General features: G+C 36.3%; 1 protein-coding gene across 3 annotated transcripts in view; it reads left to right on the forward strand.

Moving 5' to 3' along the window:
• Positions 1–21,942, forward strand: part of ANGPT1 (angiopoietin 1) — a 345,693-nt gene that overhangs the window by 138,439 nt on the left and 185,312 nt on the right. Inside the window, exon 2 of one of the 3 annotated variants that reach the window (XM_069080908.1) lies at positions 18,230–18,284. The exons of the other annotated variants lie outside the window; for them this stretch is intronic. The gene's annotated coding sequence lies outside the window, so the exon portion shown is untranslated. The remainder of the gene's footprint in view (positions 1–18,229; positions 18,285–21,942) is intronic. 3 annotated transcript variants of the gene reach the window in all.

The following is a 21,942-nucleotide window of genomic DNA, read 5'->3' on the forward strand; positions in this document are numbered from 1 at the left end:
AGAGAGAGAGAGAGAGAGAGAGAGAGAGAGAGAGAGAGAGAGAGAGATGGGGGAGGGTTCTTTTGAAAGTCTGGTGAGGCCCTATAGCATCCTTCTCAGAATCATATTTTTAAATGCAGAAGATAAATTAAATTGGATTGCAAAGTTAATGAATTACATTGAAATGTAGTTAAAATATTTTTAAAAGATCGCACTATTTGCTATTAATAGCTATATAATATAAATTATATGTAATAATATATAATATAATAAAAATTATAATATAATATAATAAAATCATACAATAATATAGGACTATTAGCTCCTTAAGAGTAAGAGACTGTCTTATCTAACCTTTGTAACTCCCTTAGAACCTAGGACAGTGCTTTCCAACAAGAAGTCTTGAATAAATGTGTGTTGATTTTAATTGCATTGTTAATCTTTTTAGGCATTCAGTTGAAGTTCCATTTAAAACCCTCTAACTTTTGCTTTGTTGATTACGTTTTATATGTGAAATTCAAAATAACTTCTTTCATAAAAATCCCTGCTTCATCATTTTAAAAAATGCTCCCACTTCCATTTTTTCCCCTGATCTCTAGGAATACATGCCATGGTCACTGAGGCAGGCATATTCACTGTGTCATTGAGCCAGGAGGATGTTTTTAGATATACTGAGGAGTCACAGTATTTTTCTAAAATTTTCTTGTTTTGATTTGCTCTATGTCATTTATACACACACACATTCATATATATGTATACACACATGCATGTATATATAATCTTTTAAAAGTTTTTGAATAGCTACAAACCCCTTCTTTTGAACAGAGGTATATATGTGTATATATATATACACATATCTTCACACACATTATATATAGTCTTTTAAAAGTTTTTGAATAGCTACAAACCCACTCTTTTGGACAGAGATTTGCTTTGGCAAGCTGAAATCATTTTTATGTTATGCCATCCCCTCCTGGACTTATTGTTAAGTTGAAACAGACAAATAAGATCCAGAAAAATAAAGCTGATGATAAAATCTGGATTTGCAGAGTCCCAAGTCAGAGATTCTAATTGAAATAGAAGTGAATAATATCTTTAATTTTCTATCTGTCACGGTTCTGTCACATCCATTACACCAGAGCATGGTTGCTTTGTGCATCAGTTTTAGCCTTGTCTGACCCCAGTGGGACAATGTATTCCCTCCTGTCCTTGAGTCAAATGATTTTGGCAACTGTCTACCAATCTTTTTGCATGCTTAATGTTTAAGGTATTTCTCTAAGGGATTAGCTTTTAAAATCTTGTCTAATTGTGCTGTTCTTGTTCAGTGTGATAACTGGGATAATAACCACATTAACAAATTACATTTTGTGTCTCTTTAATTTTTCATATTTTGAACACAATATGAGCATATTTGCTATCTGTCTTGATGTTAAGTGTAACATCAGGCATACAAAGTAGTTATCATTTAATCCCCATTAAAAAAATTTATTTTGTTTGGACTTGTGGTTTCATTGGTATAGGAACTCCCAGTAAGGAAACTTCTTCTACCAATGCTAATCAAATAGTCAATAATTTATAATCTCAGAGAATTGTCTGAGACATTGAAGGGCTAAATGACTTGTTCAGGCTAACAGTCAGTATGTGTGATATGTGGAATTTGAACTTGTGCTTTGTTTTCCAGCGAGACAGGCTAACTTTCTATTCACTCTGTCATTCTGCTTGTCATCCCCATTTCATGGACATGAAAACTAATGCCCAGAGAAGTTAAGGGACTTGCCTAATAGCTAATTAACAACAGAGCTAGGACTAGAATCCAAATTCTCTGGATGTTTTTTTACTATACCACATTGATGCTCTATAGAACACGTCTGCTTAAGACTATTTCTGTGAGACCATATAAAATTAGACATGGAATTATAATTTAAGGCCTGTCTGATTAGCAAGGTTTGTTTAGAACTGTGAGCTTTAGAGTTTGTATTTCTGGACATTCACTGTGTAGAGCCAGTGAACTAGACAAGCCAAAGTAAATCAAATGTATTTAATTATAGGACCCAAATTGATTTAGTCATGCTCTAACAAATGCAAATTTATAGGCAAATATCACAGGATTTTTCTTTTCTTGTTATATTAGTTTACTACATTTAGTAAACTCCCATATTTTATCCATTTCATAGGTAGTCCGAGAAATCTCCATATTTTTAGATTAAATTAGATAATCTATGTCAAGCTCTTTGCAAAATTTAAACCTCTATGCAGATACTGGTCATTATTGTTAGCTTTATTATTATTATTACTACTTCTAATAATGATAAAAATAATAGTGACAGGCCTAGGCAATATGTAGTGATGCTCCTTCTACCTCTTTGACCTCAGATTTGGAGCACCCCGTCTCCCACATGAATCTTCTTGTTTCTTCTGCTCTCTCATATCCAGTGAATTGCTTATATGCCATGGAAATAGAATGGATGAACCCTTGTCAATTGATGAAATTCATTAGCTCCTTTTGCTAAACTTGATTCCTTGTCTCCTCTAGATTCCATGATCAGTTAATAGCGTCATTACCTCAGTAATCTCCTAGACTTCCTTGACACCTCACTTTTCTACTCGTATCATATCAGTCCCTTGCTTTTGACCATGCCCACTGTCCATTCCTTAATCCCAAGCTTCAGAACAGTAGTTTAAAAAACAGCTATGGAGCCACCTGATATGGCTACACTTCAGTTTGGATCAATCCAGATCATTTCAATTCATTTGAATGCCAGTGGTAACATTCCCAAGAATGTCCACTCATAAGATTAGGCTTTGCCCAGAACAGCAACATTAAATCAGTTCACCTTCATTCAGTTTACATCCCTTTAGTCTATAATATGGTACAGTAAATAGAGCTCTGCCTTTGCAGTCCCAGGACATGGTTTCAGACTTCTGCCTCTGATGCTTACTATCTGTGTGGCCTTAAGCAAATCATTTAACCTCACTGTGCTTCTGCTTCCTCACCTATAAAATAATGAGGTTGAGCTAGATGACCTCTGAGGTGTTTTTTTTCCCCCATCACTAGATCTATGATCTTATGATTCATTTTGTTCCAAAAGCATCTGCCTTTTTTTTTTGTCTTTTTTTGAGAGCAATTGGGGTTAAATGACTTACCCAAAGTCACACAGCTAGTGTGTCAAGCATCTGAGGCTGAATTTGAACTCAGGTCCTCCTGACTTCAGGACCAGTGCTCTATTCACTATATCACCTAGCTGCCACATATTTCACTGCTTTTTAAGACACCATGCTAGGAGGGGCCTTCACTCCTAGTTAACAATGTTGTCATGTATTTCTAGAGCTCACTTTGAAAATCTTCTTTACTTTTCTCAATCACTCTGTGGCCATTCCTACCATTCAACCCATTCCTCTAACAAATGTGCTTACATGTGCTTGAAAGATTTTTTACCTTACACTGTCTTTGAAAGATATACCACCTGGCACAAAAATGCTCCTTCTTCTTTCTCTTTATTTCTATCTGCAGATTCACGAACTCTCATAGGTAGAAAAGACCTCATCTCACCTTCTGTTTCTGAGGAAAAGGTGTCTCTTTTCATATCCAAAGCTAGTCCTTCCAGCTTTGCATCTGATTTCATATCCTCTTCAGGGACCTTGTATACACAATTACCAATCCCCAGACCTTGGCACCTTCAATCTTTCCTCCATAGTATACAGAATCACAGAAACATAAAGCTGTTAGATTGCATCTCAATCATCTTTTTTTTTCCTTTCTCAGCAGATGAAATGTCTGTTTTTTCTCTTTTCTCAGGCTAATCCTCCCATCTGTGTTCTTGATCCCATCTGCTCCTCTGTGACTTTCCTTTTCTAATTATTCTCTCCCCTCTCTAGCTAGCATCTTTAATCTCTTCCTCTTCACTTGTTTCTTCTTTCCTGGCTTCAAGTGCAGACATACTCCTCCATAGCTTGGAAACAAAATAGTAAAAAAGAACATTTACCTGGACCCTGTGGTCTCATCTCGATCTTTCCTATTTGTCTTTCTTCTTTCTATCCCACATTTCTGGAAGTAATGTTGTATGCCTATTGCTTCCAGGTCTAATTGCATATGCTTTCCATAACATATTTCAATATGCTTGCAATCATCAAGATGTCTGCAGTCAATTAGATCATCTAAATAACAAAACCCAGTGGAATTTTCTTAATCTTAATTAACAATGATTTCTTTGAGGACTTTGACACTGTTGACTATGCCATTCTCTTTGAAACTTTCTTTTCCTTTGTCATCTACGACACCACCCTATCACCCTATTTTGGATTTTAATTAGCCCTCTGTGTCTTAAGTTGTGTTTCATTGGTTCTTTTCCCTCTTTCAGCCCCCTAAATGTTGAATTCCCACCATGTTCTGTCTTTCACCCTCTTCTCTTTCTTTAGTTTCTCGCTGAATGTTCTTTTCTGTGAAACTCTAAAAAACTTGTCCATTTTCTGAATTTCTATAACATATATTATTTCTAGCATTTGTTTCTCAATTCTTTTCCACCTTGTGTTATTGTACTGGTTTGCTCCTGATATTTATATCCTATTTTGTTTTTTAACTTTTTTTTTCTATTTCTGTGGTAACTATCCAATTAAGTTCCTTCCTTCCTTCCTTTCTTCTTTCCTTCCTTCCTTCCTTCCTTCCTTCCTTCCTTCCTTCCTTCCTTCCTTCCTTCCTTCCTTCCTTCCTTCCTTCCTTCCTTCCTTCCTTCCTTCCTTCCTTCCCACCTTCCTTTTCTCCTTTATCCTTTCTTTCCTCCTCCTCCTTCTCACCAGTGATTTCACTAGTATAATAGACTTCCCATTGAGGAAAATTTCTCTAACAATTCTGATCACTAACTCTTGCAACTTACAGTCTTAGGGATTTTACTGCATCTTGGCAAGTTTATTGATTTGTGATACTTTGTCTCTGAGACTGGTTCTCTATCCATATCATGCTTACTCTTCACTAGATTATGTACATTCAATAATGATAATCAATACACTAGTACTTATTAAATATCTACTATGTGTCAGGCACTGTGCTAGGGAGCTTACATTTATAAAGGTGTTTTATAGTTAGAAAGTGATTTTAAAATACTATCCCACTTAATTCTCAAAATAATGCATAGAAATATTATTATTTCCATTTTAATGAGAAAACTGAAGACCACGGAGGTTAAGGAAAGTCACATGTTAAATAAGCAGAGCTGCAATTTGACCCTAAATCTGCTGGGCTTTTTGAAGGACCAAACTGCTTCTCCTTGAGGGGAGGAATAAAATATTGTGCCTATTTATGTGCCCATAGGCCCTATCTTGACATCAGATGATTTGGCTCAGGTGTATTTCTAGCTATCTGTGTGACTTTCAGTAACCTTTACACCCCTCTGAACCTCAGTTTTCTTCCTTGCCTGTACAGTAAAGGCATTAAAGTAGGTAATTTTTAAAGGCCCCCCCATCTCTCAGTCCTATGATACTTTGATTGAAAGAAATGATCCTAGAACCATTGAAATTTTTAAAATTTGAAGATATATTCTTGTCTTGCTATTTCTTTACACCCTAGAAGTGAAGTGACTTGCCAAAGATAACATAAGTAGTAAGTGGCAGAATCAGTATTTGAACCGAGGTATCTGGATTCAAATCCAGTATTTTTGTTATTGAATCACTGTGCTTTGTAAATATCATTATGTTTCAAAATTATTATTTGAATAGGCTGAATAGCTATAATCTTGTCTCTCTCACAAGCTGATAGTGAGAGAGCCCTTGGGCTGTGAGAAGTGAAGTACTGAGGGCATCGGCATCCGTGATGGAAGGAAGCCTCTAAAGGTAAAGTATTCTACCTTTTAAGAGTAGTAATAACAGCACACAGATTTATCTCATTTGATCCCCACAACAATGTAGTGAAGTAGGTGATTTTATTTTGTATAAGAAGAAACAGTTTTAATGACTTGCTCTGTGTCACACAACTAGTAAGTACCCCCATAGGATTGGAATCCAGGTTTTCCTGATTCCAGACCTAGTACACTGTCTACCATGTCATGATTCTTCTCTACCATAGGCAAGGTTCAGAAGCCTTACAAGTAGGTAGTGAAAGCCATGACCTATCTATGTGCAGTACTTTCTAGGACTCAGAAAGCATTTTCCACCTCATACATTGTCCTGATAGATCCCTGGAGTTTGAACATTAGTGAATATTCATCCCTTTAGCTTGTTTCATCATCTCTCTCCATCTTCTTTTAAGATTCTCCCCAGATAGATAATATTTAGCCTTTGGTACTTATGTGTGCATGAGTTTCCATCTAGATTTGTAACTCTGGGAAAACCACTTAATCTTTCTTTCTTTCTTTTTTTTTTAAAGCAATCGGGGTTAAGTAACTTGTTCAAGGTTACATGGCCAGTTATTTCTGGGTGTGGTGCTGAGTATCTAAGCCCGGGATTCGATCTCCAGGTCATCCCGACGCTGGAGCTGGTGCTCTTACTCGCTGAGCCACCTGGCCGCCCCTAACCACTTAATCTTTCTAGGAATCATTCTCTTCATCTTTAAAATGAAGGAATTGGATTAGCATAGTATACAAGGACAAACAGTGAGTTGATATGGACTCGATAGGAGAAGATGGAACTTCATGGAAATATTTAAATAGGGCTACTGGGTTGTTATGAGGGAAGAACACATAAAGGGAAGCCTAACTCTTTTGAAGACAAACTCTGCTGACATCACAATTTCGTCTAGAGTCGTGCCATGTTATAATCTCCCTGATTTTTTTTTTCTTTGAGTTTCACCCATCTCTATAAACTTTGGCTATTGGGTCTGTGAGTTACCAGATCTTTCTCTCACATATTTTGGGCTGAGATATACTGGCTGAGATGTACTGGTAGAGTCTGCCCTATTGCATTACTGTCCACAATATGCATAGCTGTGGAGGTGGAATGATAAAATTGATAGCATGGAACCTCTGCTACTCTATGATATATGTGTGAAATCATATCAGATCTTGTGACAGGTATGAAATTCACAATGTGTTTCCAATTAACTCCCATGCTTTTTTGTAATTGCCCTATGTAGTTTACATGAATGTCACTGTGTTCCTCTAATACTCTACTCTGTTGAAAGAAATTAATAAAATATTAATATGAGTAAAAGTTCTATTAGTTCCTACATTAAAACTGATGATCATTGACACAGGTTTATGACTTATTTGTATTTTTTTCCAAACTTAAAAAAAAGCTTATCATACAATAACTACCATGCTATAAATTGAGCCCCTTTTGGCCAAGCAGTGATAAATATATCTATAATTCAAGGCAGAATAACCTGAGAAGAAGAGCTGGATTAAAGAGGCAAAAATTAAAGTTTTCAGATGACTAAAACTATGTTTGTCTGTTCCACACAACACTACCCAAAGGACAATTCCACTGTGCAATTTTTTTTTATATAAAAACAATTTAATTAATTTTTTACATTTTATTTTTAAATTATTTTTAAGAATGATTTATTAATACCATTGCTTTTTAGAAATTATCTTTTAAAGTATAATTAATAAATTTTTAGTTTTCAATGTATAATTTTTTAACATAAATAAAAATATTAGCAAACTAATATATACTCATATTAGGAGAGAGAAACATATAGATGGACAGACAGATGGGAAGAGATTATGGATTTAAAGGTAGGGGCAGATATACTTTGATCCTTCAGTGGATATATGGTTTCTTATCAAGGTAATACTCTCTACAAGATAAGATAATAACCCTTCCAATGCTTTCTCATCCTGTGTCTTCTTGTTCATGTTTTCATATACATTTTCCATGGAATTACATCCCATGTACCAGGAAGCAAGTACCAAGTAAGGCATCTCCCTTTACCAATAAAAATGAGCATTTTCTCTAGAATTTGGATTGTAAACTTTGTAAAGGAAGTGAGCATGTCTTCTATGTATTTTACAGAATCCCTGTGGTATGTATCTCTCTATCATTCACAACATTGAAATCATTCCTTCCATTATCTTATATTTATACATTCTTTAGCGTTAAAAAAGGCCATTTTTTTTTGCAAATGTTCTTAGTTGTTTCATACAGCAGCATGCTGGGACATAAATAATTCAAGTGTTTTCTTCACAGTATTGCAGAGGGAGTTTCTAAGTGTGAGAGGTTTAGTGATTTGTGATGTGACATGGTTAATGAGAGTAATAGTAACTGGCTTTCAAAACATTTATTTATCTTTTAAATCATTCAGAAATATGCCTAGATCCAAGCTTTCATAGGAATCCACAAAGTCTGCTGCATCATCAGATTTTTATTCATTTTTTGTCTTCAATTTTGTCTTTATTCATTTCCTTTTTATTCATTTTCCTTTGTCTTGAGATGTTTGATCTGGAGGCTATATTGTCTCTTGATATTAAGATTTTCTCTGCTAATTTATCTGCTTATGTACAAGTCTTTCACTGAGTTTTCTTCCTAAGTTCTTTGGTAATTTCAGTCTTTTCCCCCCACTATCGATCATTTTCTGACTACTTACCTTTGTATTTTTCTGGCAGCTAGACCTAACGGCTATTTCAGCTTCCTCACACCCAGGGCAATTCCCATTTTACTAGCTTCAATCTGTGCCCCAAATCAGTTCTTAAGGGACAGAACAGGCCCGCCTCTGGATTCTGGCCTCTTTCCCTTAGAGTTGGTGGAGAGCCACATAGTCCCAGTTCCCTCTGAGGCATTGCCACACTGCTGTCCAAACCAAAACAAGCTTCTGACTGTTCGTTTACCTTAACATGAGGAGAGGGGTAGAGATGAGCTATTTCAATCTAGTTGGCTAATTTGTGCATCTTGCTGGAGTATGGTGACCGGTAGGGATGGGGGTGCTGAGTGAGGCTGTTACAGGTTAGAGATTACTAATTCCTAAGGCTAGATCTGAACATCCTGATTTGAGATCTAGCAGTCTATCTACTATGGCACACTGCTTATCAGTTAATACTTTGTCAAATATATTGATAAATGATAGTAAAAATTAAGACTGTCACTTATATGTTATGAATGCTTTCTCAGCAGTAATATACTGTTTAAATCTACCATAATTTAGTTCATTATTAGATGGTTTGGGCTATATAATGAGTAAGTCAAGTCTTCAAGGATATAATTATTATACAAAGTAAACAGCTAATATAGCCCAGCTAGCCCAGGCACCTTCACTATAAAGGAGTTGCTCTGTGGAATTTTTTAAAATAATATTAGCTGGCACTCATGCAATCTAGTACACAGTGTCTTGATGCTGGCTTTCCTCCATTGTAGAAATGCTCTCACTTCTCATTTCCACCCCTTAGAATATTTGCTTTCCTTCAAGAATCATCTCAAGTGCTGCTTTGTATTTAAATCTTTGCTTAGTGGCTTTTCCCTGTAACTACCACTATTTATCTGTTTTATGTATACATATATATTTACACACACACACACACACACACACACACACACATGGGCTTCCTGGCAGTGCAGTGAATAGAGTGCTGAATCTAGAATCAGTAAAAGTAATATTCCTCAGTTCAAATCTGACCTCAGACATTTACTAGTTGTATGACCCTGGGCAAGTCACTTAGCCCTGTTTGCCTCAGTTTCCTCATCTGTAAAATGAGCTGGAGAAGGAAATGGCAAACCACTCCAGTATCTTTGCTGAGAAAACCCCAAATGTGGCCACATAGAGTCGGAAATGACTGAACAACAATATACATACATATGTACATACATGTATGTGTTCATATATGTATGCTTGTATACCTATGTACACATACACATACTGTCTCTCCTGCCTAGCCTATGAACTCCTTGAGGGCAGAGACACTTTCATTTTTGTCTTTAAATTCCTAGTTTTTGAAATGTAGCAGACATTTTATAAATGCTTGTTGATTGATGTGTGTTTGTGTGATTGATGCGTGGTGTGTTTTTACTCTTTAACAAAAGAATTTTTTTTTGATACTCTAATGTTTAAAAAGTTATTTCTTTCCCTTATAGCATTTGATCCTCACAACAACCCTGGGAATTTGTGCCAATGTTATCATTCTCTTTTTTACATTTGAAAAAACTGGAATTCAGATTCTTGTGCAAAGTTACACAATTCAGAAGTGGAATAGCTATGGCTTGAAACCAGGATGTTGGACTTCCATTCCATGCTGTTTTGGCCACAGTGATCTACCTGGACTATGATGGTCTAGGAAAAAGTGGTCACTAGCATGTGTGAACAGTGGAAGGGTGGTAGAGGGTCAAGGGCAGAAAAAGGAAATTTAGAAGAATAGTAAAGTTGGGGAGAGAAGGGAGAGGGAGATGGAACAGGCTTGTGAAAGAAGTATTAAGGTGTGATGGAGTACACTGGAAAGCAGCTGTTCTTTCACAGTTAATCTCTAAGGAAACTATGTGGAAGGTGAGCAATCCCTTACCTCTGTGGGAAGAAAACTTCCCCTAGATCCATTTCCCATTCTTTTAATGGGTCACTTTCCCAATAACTAGTTCCTATAATGTGGCTTAGCATCATAAGAATGTATCCCAGCTTGCTTTGAAAATTACTGGTAGTGGTATCATTGATCAAACTGCAAGATCATAACAAGTTGGAAACTCATACCTCCTCAGTACCCACTTCCTCTGGTTGTAAATTGTAGAGGGTGTCCTCCAAAAAAAGTACCTCCATTTAATGAAGGATCCAAGAATAACTATCTCATCATTGCCCACCTGACTGCAGGACTTTCTCATGCCCCTGTGCAGGTACTCTCCCTCCTCATCTTCATCCCTCTTCTTTTAATTTTTTTAAATGTGTTATCTTCCCCCTTAGATTATAAACTCCTTGAAGACAGGGATTGTCTTTTGCCTTTCCTTGTATATTCAACACTTAGCACAGTGCCTGGTGCATAGTAGCACTTGATAAATGTTTATTAATGACTATTGACTGTTTGAGAGATCCCTGATTCATTTTAAGGTTAGACCTCAGATTTATTGATTGATTGATTCATTTTTTGTTTTATTGATTCTTTTTGTTTTAACATCCCCCAAATTTCTAGATATGTTATTTCTATCCCTTATCTTCTCCACACCAGTGAATATTACCTTGTAACAAAGAAGAAAAGAAATTAAGCAAAAACAATATACAAATCATCTAAGCTTAATTGGGTATACAACATTTGACATGCATAGTCTCCTGACCTCACCAGCAAATCATTCTAACTAAAAGTTTATTGTAAATGGTGGGGGATTTCCTTATCTCTTATCTGGGTCCAAATTTGTGCTTTATAATAATATAGCATGAAACCATGTTTTCTTATTTTTCTATACATTATATTCAGTATTTATTGCTTTTTCTGCTTCTGGATAACTCAACTTGCTTCATACAAGTTATCCTATATTTCTCTAGATTTCTGTATTTGTATTTTTATAGTATAATAACATTCCAGTATGTTCATATACCACAATTTATTTATTCATTTTATCAACTGACGGGTACTCATCCTGTTTCCATTGTTGTGCTACTGTAAAAATGCAACCCAGCTTCCCAAACTTATCAGGATCAAAAAATAAAGGGAAGATGATGATGTTCCCTCTCATCAGGGTTCAGGTGGATAGTGCTTGTCCAGGATAATTAGTGAGTAGCAGCCTCCTCCCCCCCCCCACACACACAGCAGGCAGAAAACATGATTGGTAACTAGTCATCAACTTCTAAGAGATTCAGTTACTTAGGGACTGAGCTGTGAATTAGAGGGTCAGTAAACTTCAGGTAATCCTTGGAAGTCTCTGGAGCAGCAAATATTTGTCTATCTATCATCGTTTAACAGCACAACTGTGTTCAGGACTTCCTGAGTACACATAGCATGGACTTTAAGTCCTGCTGATTTGGAATCCATTCTTTTTCCCCCTTTAGAGTTTTACTAGGAATTTTTGTTTGCCTTGGAACTTCCTGACTAACTAATTATGTGAATTAAGGTTGATAAAAATAAGTTCATTGAAGCTTACCACAGCCAATTGAGAAGATTTCCAATAAAATCAGAGGTAGAGCCAGCAGCCATCTGGCCAGTGACATAAAACAAAAATCTGCCCACTAGGAGATGAAATTAATGTACTAGGAAACCAGGAGTACTCAGATACAGGCTAGATATGGGCTGTTCTTAAAACTCTTATTGGATACAGTTCAGGTTTACTGAAAATTAGGAGATGTCCATCCAGCACAGTATTTAAATACATTAATCTGCAAGAGGTGACTTTTGGAATTTTTGTCAGAGCAAAGATATGTTAAACAAATGCTTTCCCTTTATGAATGACAGGGTTCAATTAGGTTTTTCTGGGATGAATCTCCCAGACACGACAGCTGGAAATATGGCTCATTTTTTTCCCATGATGGACTTTTGAGGAGACATTTTTTTCCCTAATGTAATGGGAAAAAGAGAAAAGGAGGATGGAATTTATCAAAAGAATTGAATATGAGAAAATATTAAGGTGTTATAGTGGATATTATTGGAGTGAGAAAAGCCCATGTTCAAATCCTATCTTAGATACCTAGTAGGTGTGTAAAACTGTGAAAGCAATTTAACTTCCATTAGTTCTAGCTTTCTTAATTGTAAATTGGGGACAATAATACCACATAAGATTAAGTGAGAGAGTGTATGTAAAGTGATTTTGGAACCTCAAAGCACTATACAAATACTATTTTTATTTTTAAATTTCTCTTAAAGAAGTAGGTGGTCACTGAAAAGCCTAAAAGACCAATATTGGGAAAATTATATAACAGATAAAGAAGTTAAAAGATGGGAATTCATGTTAACTGTGAAGAGAGACAGATACAGAGAAAGACAGAGACAGAAACAGAGACAGGAAGAGACAAAGACCAACAGAGACAGAGAAAAACAGAGATAGAAACAGAGAGAGAGAGAGACAAGGAGGGAACAAAGTAAATTCAGTGAAAAAAATAATGTAATCAGTTTAGTTGTGTAGAGACATATACCTGGTAATTAACTGAACTTAAAAGTTTCTGCTATTTTAGATGTACTAATGGCTTTTCTGCATGCAGTCATTTAAGGTTGACCCTAAATGATTAAGATGCCCCCGAAATCTCTAATAACAGGATAGGCATTAGGCAGGCTCAGTGCAGGCTTGTCTTATATGAGGTTTGAAGCCCTTTGGAGATGGAAGAGTTTGAAAGAATGCTTTCTTCGTGCATCAAATCCTCCTTGTTAGAATACGTGAAGTTTAAACAATTTAAATCATACAATGCATTACACTAAGAATTTATTAAGTGCCTACTATGTGCCAAGCACTGTTCTGAGCACTGGGAACACAAATGAAAGTGTATGAGATTCATGTTTAATGACCAGAGGAGCCCAGGAAGATGAAGATTCAGATACTTTGAACTTTCTTAGCCCTGTGACCTTGGGTAAGTCCCCAAACCCCAGAGTGAGTATTCTAAGACTTACCTACTAAGGTATAGATGCATATGATCTGTCCCTTACTTTCCTGATATTTCTCAAAGAGAGTAAGTCCTTTTAACCAACAGAAGGGACAGGCTGAGGAAATGTCCTCTCAATATGGACACTCAATTTAAATCCATGCAATCAAACCTTTATGCAGACCATTCCCATGCATACAAGGCTCTCCCTCCTCACCTATACTTTTGGACACAGCTGTCTTGTTTCAGGGCTCAGCTTAATGTCACCATCTTTAAAAGGTTATATCTGATTCCGCCAGTTATTAGTACTTTCCATCTTGACTTCCCCAATTACTTTGTATTTGTATAGATTAATCTGTGCATATGGAATCTCCTTCCAGTAGAACATAAGCTCCTTGAGAGCAGGGACTGTTTTCACTGTGTGTGTGTGTGACTGTGTGTGTGTGTGTGTGTGTGTGTGTGTTGCCCATGCTTACTGCATTGTTTAAAACATCATAGACAGTTAATAAGCATTTATTAAGTTAAATGGAAATCAATCTTAAACCTCTTATGAATGGACACTAGTGTTTTGACTCAAATTATTCAGGCTGAGTAACAACACTGCAAAAATTCACTAGATAATTCATCAACTGTCCGTTTGCCTATGGAGAGATGATGAAAGCATGAAATGATTGGCAGAGTCAGTGGTGACTAGCTCACCCGATTTCTTCATTTGGGACATCTTGGGCAATGTGAGGATAAAATCCTTTCAGCCTTTGCAATCTAGTTGGACTTGGAAATTTGCCTCAAGGAGTCTTGGTTCATTTGCCATAGATAGTCTAGGCAGCCAGTGAGATTTAGGAAACCTAACCTGACAATTGGAAAAACTCAATTCCTTAGTCATTTTTTTGACATTTCCCATTTTAACTTATTCTATTTGATTAGTACACAGTATAAATGTAATAACTTCCTCTCAGAGAGAGATAGCCATATTTGTTTCATTTCAAATTGGAAGCAGATATTTGAAAAAAAATCTAGTTGATTTTTACACATGTATTTCAGTTCCAACCTTTTGTTTAGGTAATCAAAAAGCTTTCATACTTATCTGAATCATTGCTGAATACTGTGGCTTTTCTGATATGTTTATATCAATGTATTAATGTATCAGGGGATATGATTCAGTCAGTTCATTTTGAAAAGTTGTCACAGGACTTTCCAAGATGTTTATCATAGTTATTTTGGAATGAAAAACAAAATATAATACATAAAAGACCCATTTTGTTATACATTTGGAATTTCTTTTTTTCCAAAGGAAATAGAAGAGAGCCTTGCAAAACTGCATTTGGTGAAATGAAACAAATGTTTTCTTTTTGTATTTATGCAAGGCAAGATTTGGGGTGGATTCCTGCATCATTTAAGGTTTGCCCTCACACTTCATTAGATGCTATAAATGGGTTATTCTTGTAATTATTTGGACATGCAAGGATGAGCTGTGCTGTGAAGTTAAGTGCTGAAGATCATTAGACATTTCAATAAGTGCTGAAGATCGCTAGGCATTCTGATAAATGAAACTTGCAGTTGATCTTCTGGAACAGTTGGAAAAAATATGTTCCAAAATTGGAAATTTCTTAAACCCAAAGTTCAATAAGCAAGGAAATATTGTATTTCCCAGATGCAAAGTGCCATAAATCATATGTTGATATTTTAAAAGGAAAATTTCTTGTAAAAAGTTCTTAAAACTTGAGGTACATCTTGTGGGTCAGTGAAAACACAGACAGTTCTCTAAGCCTACAGCCCATCTCCTCTCACTGAAATCAAGTCTGATTTTTGTGGCTTAGTGTTTAAGACCCTCCACAATCTAGCTTAAATTTGTGCTAATAATTATATTTGTTATCATCCTTTGTCATGAACCCCCCACTCTAGCCAGACTGAGATGTTTATTGTCTTCTGGATGTAAAATGTTCATTTTGAACTCTCTCCCTTTACCCCTCTTACCTGGGATGTTTCATGAATTCATCTCTACTTAACCAACTAAAATTTTTCATTCTTCATGTTTCAGTTCAATTTTAGCCTCCTTTACAAAACCTTATCCAACCCAACCCATAGTAATGTCTCTTTCCTATGAACTCATGGTCATTCTTTTCTGTTCTTATTTGGAATTCATATACTGCATCATTCAGAGACCATACTTCAATCCTTCGAAGGCCTGGATTTCACTCGTCTTCAGGTTTCATGGACATAAGCTAGAACCCCTCTATCCACTGGAAAGATGGTCTTCATGAGTTGCTGTGAATGAAAAAAAAATCCATAACTTGTTGGCCAATTTTCTGATAATGAGCTTTTCTTGGTGGTGGTTGTCTTTCATTCTCGAAGAGGACCACAATGACATCACTATGTTGGGGTCAGGGTATAGGGTGTCTGACTATGACTGATCCGACCAGTATATGCTCAAAAGGCTCTACCTCAGGTTGGGCACTAACAGTCCACAGGAACATCGACAGTGCAGATGTCTCTAAATTTGAGTATCTTACCTTTCCTTTGAGTTACTACAATTCTACTTTGCTCATAGAGCATAGCACCTTCTTTGATGTGATCATGCCATGCTGGGTGGCCCTGTGCTAGTGATTCCTGTGTCTCACAATCAAGTCCACAGGTTTTCAGAGAGATCTGGAGAGTGTCACGAGCTTTTCTAAACATAGCTGGGCAGTTAGGTGACACAGTATATAGAGTGCCAGGCCTGGAGTCGGGAACACTCATCTTCCTGAGTTCAAATCTGGCCTCAGACACTAACTGTGTGACCCTGAGCAATTCATTTAACCTTTGTTTACCTTAATCCACTGGAGAAGGAAATGGCAAACCACTCCAGTATCTTTGCCAAGAAATCCCCTATGAACTGCATCAGCGTGCTGTATGTAGTCCATGGGATCATGAAGAATTGGACACAATTGAACAACTAAACAACAACATGGAAAGACAAAGATAAGAGAATGAATAGACATGTGTAGGTACTAAGCTTAACCATTGAAGAGAGTACCCACCAAGTACAGTGATGTATATCCCTAACACAAAGGCAGTACAGCACCTTATTAAATGACTGTTGAGTGGAATTGATATGACCATTAGAATTCCTAGCAGCCTTGTCAGAGAAAGGGACAAGATTAACTTATCTCCCTTACCTTTGAACCATAAAATGGTCATGTTATCATAGGACTTCAATTTTAGAGCTGGAAGGAGTCTCAGAAGTCATTAAATTCAATGTCCCCATTTTACAGATGAGGAAATGGGGGCCCAGACAAATGAAATGATGTGCCCAAGGGGACACTTTATAAAAGAAGTATCTGAGGTTGAATTTGAACCTAGTTCCTTTGACTCCAGACTCATGCTTCTATACCCCTTAGTCCAGTTAAGGATAACTACACTTATAACTTCATCAGCACTGGTAACACCTAGATAAGAAAACTTTTTCTACCAGTGCAGTCCCTCTATGCATGTTGTAGTCTTAGAGAGCTGCCTAAGGCACTGAGAAGTTAAATGATTTGTCTAGGGTCCCACAACCAGTATGTGTCAGTGCCTGGAACTGAACTTAAGTCTTCCTAGCTTTGATGGAAGTTTTCCATCCATTGATCCACACTGCCTTTAAGCCTCTTTTAGTCTCCAAAGCAGATTGTGTATGAACATACTGATGTTTTTTAAAGTAGGAGTTGATATGAAGCCCTCTTTGTGTAAAATGTTGTTATGAGCAAACATTTTACTTTTAAATTTTAGATTAATTTCCAGATAAACATGATCTTGTAGCTTTATCTTATGGGTTACTAGAAGCACCCTTTACTTGCAGTAAAATTTGTCACTCACTTGTGACAAATTAGACTTTTAATGTGGAAAATACTTTTCCTAAATCCATTAAGGCAAATAGACTGGAAATCTTTTTTATGAGTTAACGGAGTAGGTTTTTGCAGGTCAGAGTGTATCTAGAAAAAAAAAGACCTTAATCCTTTCCCTTTACTTTCTCAAGCAGGAACTAAGGGCACTATTCCTAAAGTAGCCAAATGAAGTGGCACTAAGTTCAGAAATAGTTTGGAAAGAAAAATGACCAGCTGACTTTTTCACTAGAGGAAAAGGCATCCTCTGTGTTGGGTGCTAGTCTCAGGGACATTTTTACTAACCATGTAGATCATATATTCTATAAGAACACTGGAAAATTTTGTTTATACCAGGTATTCTAAAGGTTTTAGTACAATTTCAAGCTCTATAAGCTTAAAACTATTTAATTGCTTAAAATAAAGACAGGTCAAAGAACATTAAGCTTTAATAGCTCAAAACACCACTAAGACTTTTGGAATACCCTGTATAAACTAGGACTAATTTTTGTGGGAGGACTTTTTAACATTTTTTTGTTAATTAAACTCTTCATCATTGTAAACTGGATTCTCCTCCAGCCCTTCAGTCACTCAGACCCCAGTAGTAGATATATTCTTTGTTTTTCAGTCTATCAGAAAATACTGAGGCTCAAGGAAAATACCCTATTTTGACAGTGGAAAGAGAAAAATTAATTTTTCAAACCTTAAATTGGACAATAGGATTATAACACTTTAACAGGTGGAAACTATTTAATAAGGAAAAGAACAGGATCCCTTTCCATTGGCATTGTCTGCCTTGATTCCTTTTCTCTGAACTTCTAAGGCAGCCACAGTCTTGGGTGAGGGGGACCTCTAAATGACATAATTTAAATTTTCAGAGTGGATTTAAAATCTGATGCTATGACTATTAAATATTATAATATATCTCTATCTGTATACTTATCTATACATATAAACACAGAGACATATATATCAATATAGATATTTTGTGTGTATTATTATCCATATTTTACAGATGTGAAAGTTGAAGCTCAGAGAATTTAAGTGACTCATTATGGCCGCACATGTAGGTGAGTTTTGATTTCAGGTAACCTGAACCCCAAGTCTAGCCCTGTATTCACTATACCTTAAGATGTCTAATTTTTTGTTGCTTAGTATATGATTGTCATTTTTAATATCTGAGGTAACCCTGAGAAATTTTCTACATTTATATAAATATTTCATTTTTGTGTGTGTAGAACCTATGTCAGATTGTATGCCATCTTGGGGAAGGAGGAGGGGAAGGGGAGAAAATTTAGAACTCAAAATCTCATGGAAATGAATGTTGAAAGCAAAAAATAAATAAATGAGTTCTTTAAAAAAGAAAAATTTAGTAGAAATAACTAGTGAATGTAGGCCCAGTGTCTTTTTGCTGGGCAGATATTTAGTGACCTCTATGATTTTTGTTTTTGAAATTATACTTTTTAAGTTTTTTGACACTGGTCTTCCTATTTTGCCCAAGCTGGAAGGGCACTGAACACTCATAGGCCTGATCCCAATACTGACTGGACCAGAAACTTGAACTGCTTTATTTTTTTGCCTTGGGTCAGTTTTTTCCTCCATAGGCACTTTTGTGGCCCTCTGCTCCCTGAGTAGGCCTTGCCATATTAGTGTTGAACTTAGTGAGTATACTCAGTTACAATTCAGAACTCCCAGACTCAAGTAATCCACCAGCCTTACTGCCCTTCTTTCCCCTGGCATCAAATACCACAGGCTTGACCTACCATGCCCAGTGAAGCTGCTTCTTCCCTGAATTTTCCCCTCAAATGTTTGTTGGATTGAGTGCTGTCTATGTGATTAACACCTCTATTCTAGTTGAATAAAATTGAGTTTGATAGAAAATTATTAGGATTTGTCTTGAGTTGTTTTCTTTATCTTGAATTAGGAATAAAATAAAGCCCCCATATTTCCTGGTCCATTCTTTATTCTGTATCCTTTTTCTCTCATTAATTTTCTTCTTTTCGGTCTGAAGATTCCCAATAGCTGTAGACTTCCTGCCAGTGTCTATGACATTAGCTGTGAGAAACATAGCAAGGAAAGAGCATTCAATTTGTTCAGTAACCTAAAATCTTCAGCACTCTAATTTTCCTCAGCAGTTTTAAGAGCTCTGGTTTAATGAACAAAGATGCTTCAATGAACACACAAACCTTAACAAATCCAGAATTTTGTTATAGATATCAGCTGAGTCTGTGCTTCACAAGAAGAGAATTATCATTTTATTCCTATCAATAATTGCTTTTTCAAGAGTCCCATTATTATTCAATTTAGCCAGATTTTACAGAAGCTTTTGTTGGATTGAAATCTTTCCATGGCTAAAAACCTTCTTCAGGTTTTGCTGAAAAGCTCTTGTGTGTGGTGTGCTGTGGAACCATCTTAAGGTCTTTTTGAAAAGACTGATGACCTAAAACTCCTTAAGAAGGGATAGATGAGTTAAATTAGAATAATGGGCTCAGGAAAGACTATTTTACTAGTACTTGTTGATCAGTATCTAATTATCAGTTGATTTATTGGACTTGGAATTAGAAGACCATTGTTAAACACCTGCTGAGTACTCTCAAGAATACAGAAATATAAAATATCTTTCCTACTCATAAGGATTTCAGAACTTGGAGTAAAAGTATATGGGTTAAACCCTAACTTTACCATTTACAACCTGTTTGACCTTGGACAAGTCACTTATTTGAGCATCAGATTTTTTTTTTCTGTAAAATGAGAGAATTGGCCTAGTTGACCTTCAAGGAACCTTCAAGCTCCAAATCTGGGATTCTAATATCTAGCTGAGAAGACGCAAAACTATTGTGTGGATTTTGCTAAAGGAATTAAATAACAAATATCAACTCACTCGTTCACTATCCTCTCCTTGAACAAATTCACACGGATATTCACTTTGGTATAAGAATCCTTGAATTTCAGATAAGGGCTCTTCTTCCATCTTCCCCAGCCTCAAATTTAAACCTAATAAAGGTGTTTCTCATATGACCTGGCTCTTGGGCTTCTTGTCGATTTTGACATTTTCTCTGTGACAGCTATTAATATGCATGGTGCGTAGACCAGGTGCTGTTATACCCAAGCACACCAAGTTCATGTACTGTCTATGCCTATGATGATTTTCATTTCTGCCTAAATGAAGTGGCTTTATATAGATGAACAAACAAGCTTCATATTCCCTTCAGAATACTTTCATGTTGTTGCTGTTCAGTTCTTCAGTTGTGTCCAGCCCTCTGTGGGTTTTTGTTTTTTTTTTGGGCAAAGACACTGGAATGGTTTGCCATTTTTTTTCCAGCTTATTTTATAAATGAGGAAACTGAGGCAAACAGGCTCCAGTGACTTATCCAGGGTCACAATTAGTAAGTATTTGAGGGTGAATTTGAACTCAGAATGATGAGTTTTCCTGACTCCAGGCCTGGCATTTATCTACTGTTCTACGTAGGACCAATAACCTTAATGAAGATCAGGGCTTCAGCTATCCAGTTAGCAAGCTCAAATTCACCAGTAAGTAATCTCAAAAGAAGGAGGCTATTCCAGGCCCATTCTACTTGAATAAAGGTCACAGAAAAAAAAAACAAACCAAACACCTTGTATTGTGTAGGACTCATGGGACTGAGGAAATTCAGGTTTGTTTGGGCTCCTGAGAGCCTAGACTGGAAAGGTACTTGGAATATTTTGGATTTAGAGACCAAGGACCTTGGGTCAAATCCTAGCTCTGCCACTAGTAGACCAAAAACAAGTCATTTAACCCTTCTGAGCCTATTTTCTCAAATCTAAATGGGGGGAATTGAACTATATAAACTCTGATATTCTGTCCAGCTCAAACATCTATAATCCTGATATACTTTGGAGAGGTAGGGAGCCCCTGGTATCAAGTAATAGCTACTGGCAACAGCCTCTTGTCCTTATATGAACACAAGCTACTTTACTAGTATAGTTTTTTTTAATGTTACTTTCTACCTATCTATCTACCTATCTATCTATCTATATATATATATATCTACCTATCTATCTACCTATCTATCTGTCTATATAGCTCCTGAAAGGTACAAGTGAGGAGGAAGAGGAGCATTCCAGACTTTGGGGGGAGAGGGAAAAGAAACATAAAAAGTCACAGGGACAGAGATTGAATTGAGTTCAAGGAATGGTAAATAGGAAGCTCTGACTGGACCACAGAGTTTTTGAGAAGGAGGAATGAGAAATCAGCCTAGGAAAAAAAAAGTTGGAGCCCGATTGCCAAGGGCTTTAAGCAGAGCATTTTTTACGTTGAAGCCTTGAGGCAATAGTGAGTCATTAAAACTTCTTCAATAGAGGAGTTACAAGGTCTCCAACTGTTAACAACCTTTACTATTGAATATCATAGTTGTCTTTTTAAAAATTATTATCTCCCCTAGTAGAATATAAACTAATGAGGACAGAGCTCACGTCTTGTCTAACTGAATTTCTCCCCAGCCCCTAGGAAGTTGGCCAGTTTAATCATTGTTGAATGAATGAAGAGATGAATGAATAAATGAAAAAACTGGATGAGTTACATGATACTTATTTTGAAATGACCAAGTTTTGTGCAAAGATTTATAAAGCCAATCATGAGCAGCTCTCCTGAGGACTATGCTGTGAATAACTTTAGAGATCTAATAGCATACTATAGTGAACTCTCTATTTATTCAGCAATAAACTTAAGCAAAACATTCAAGAAACTAA

This window comes from Petaurus breviceps, unplaced genomic scaffold, assembly GCF_028583685.1.
Source record: "Petaurus breviceps papuanus isolate PSGF00001 unplaced genomic scaffold, PetGlider_PUasm1.0 98, whole genome shotgun sequence".
Classification (NCBI taxonomy): Eukaryota; Metazoa; Chordata; class Mammalia; order Diprotodontia; family Petauridae; genus Petaurus; species Petaurus breviceps.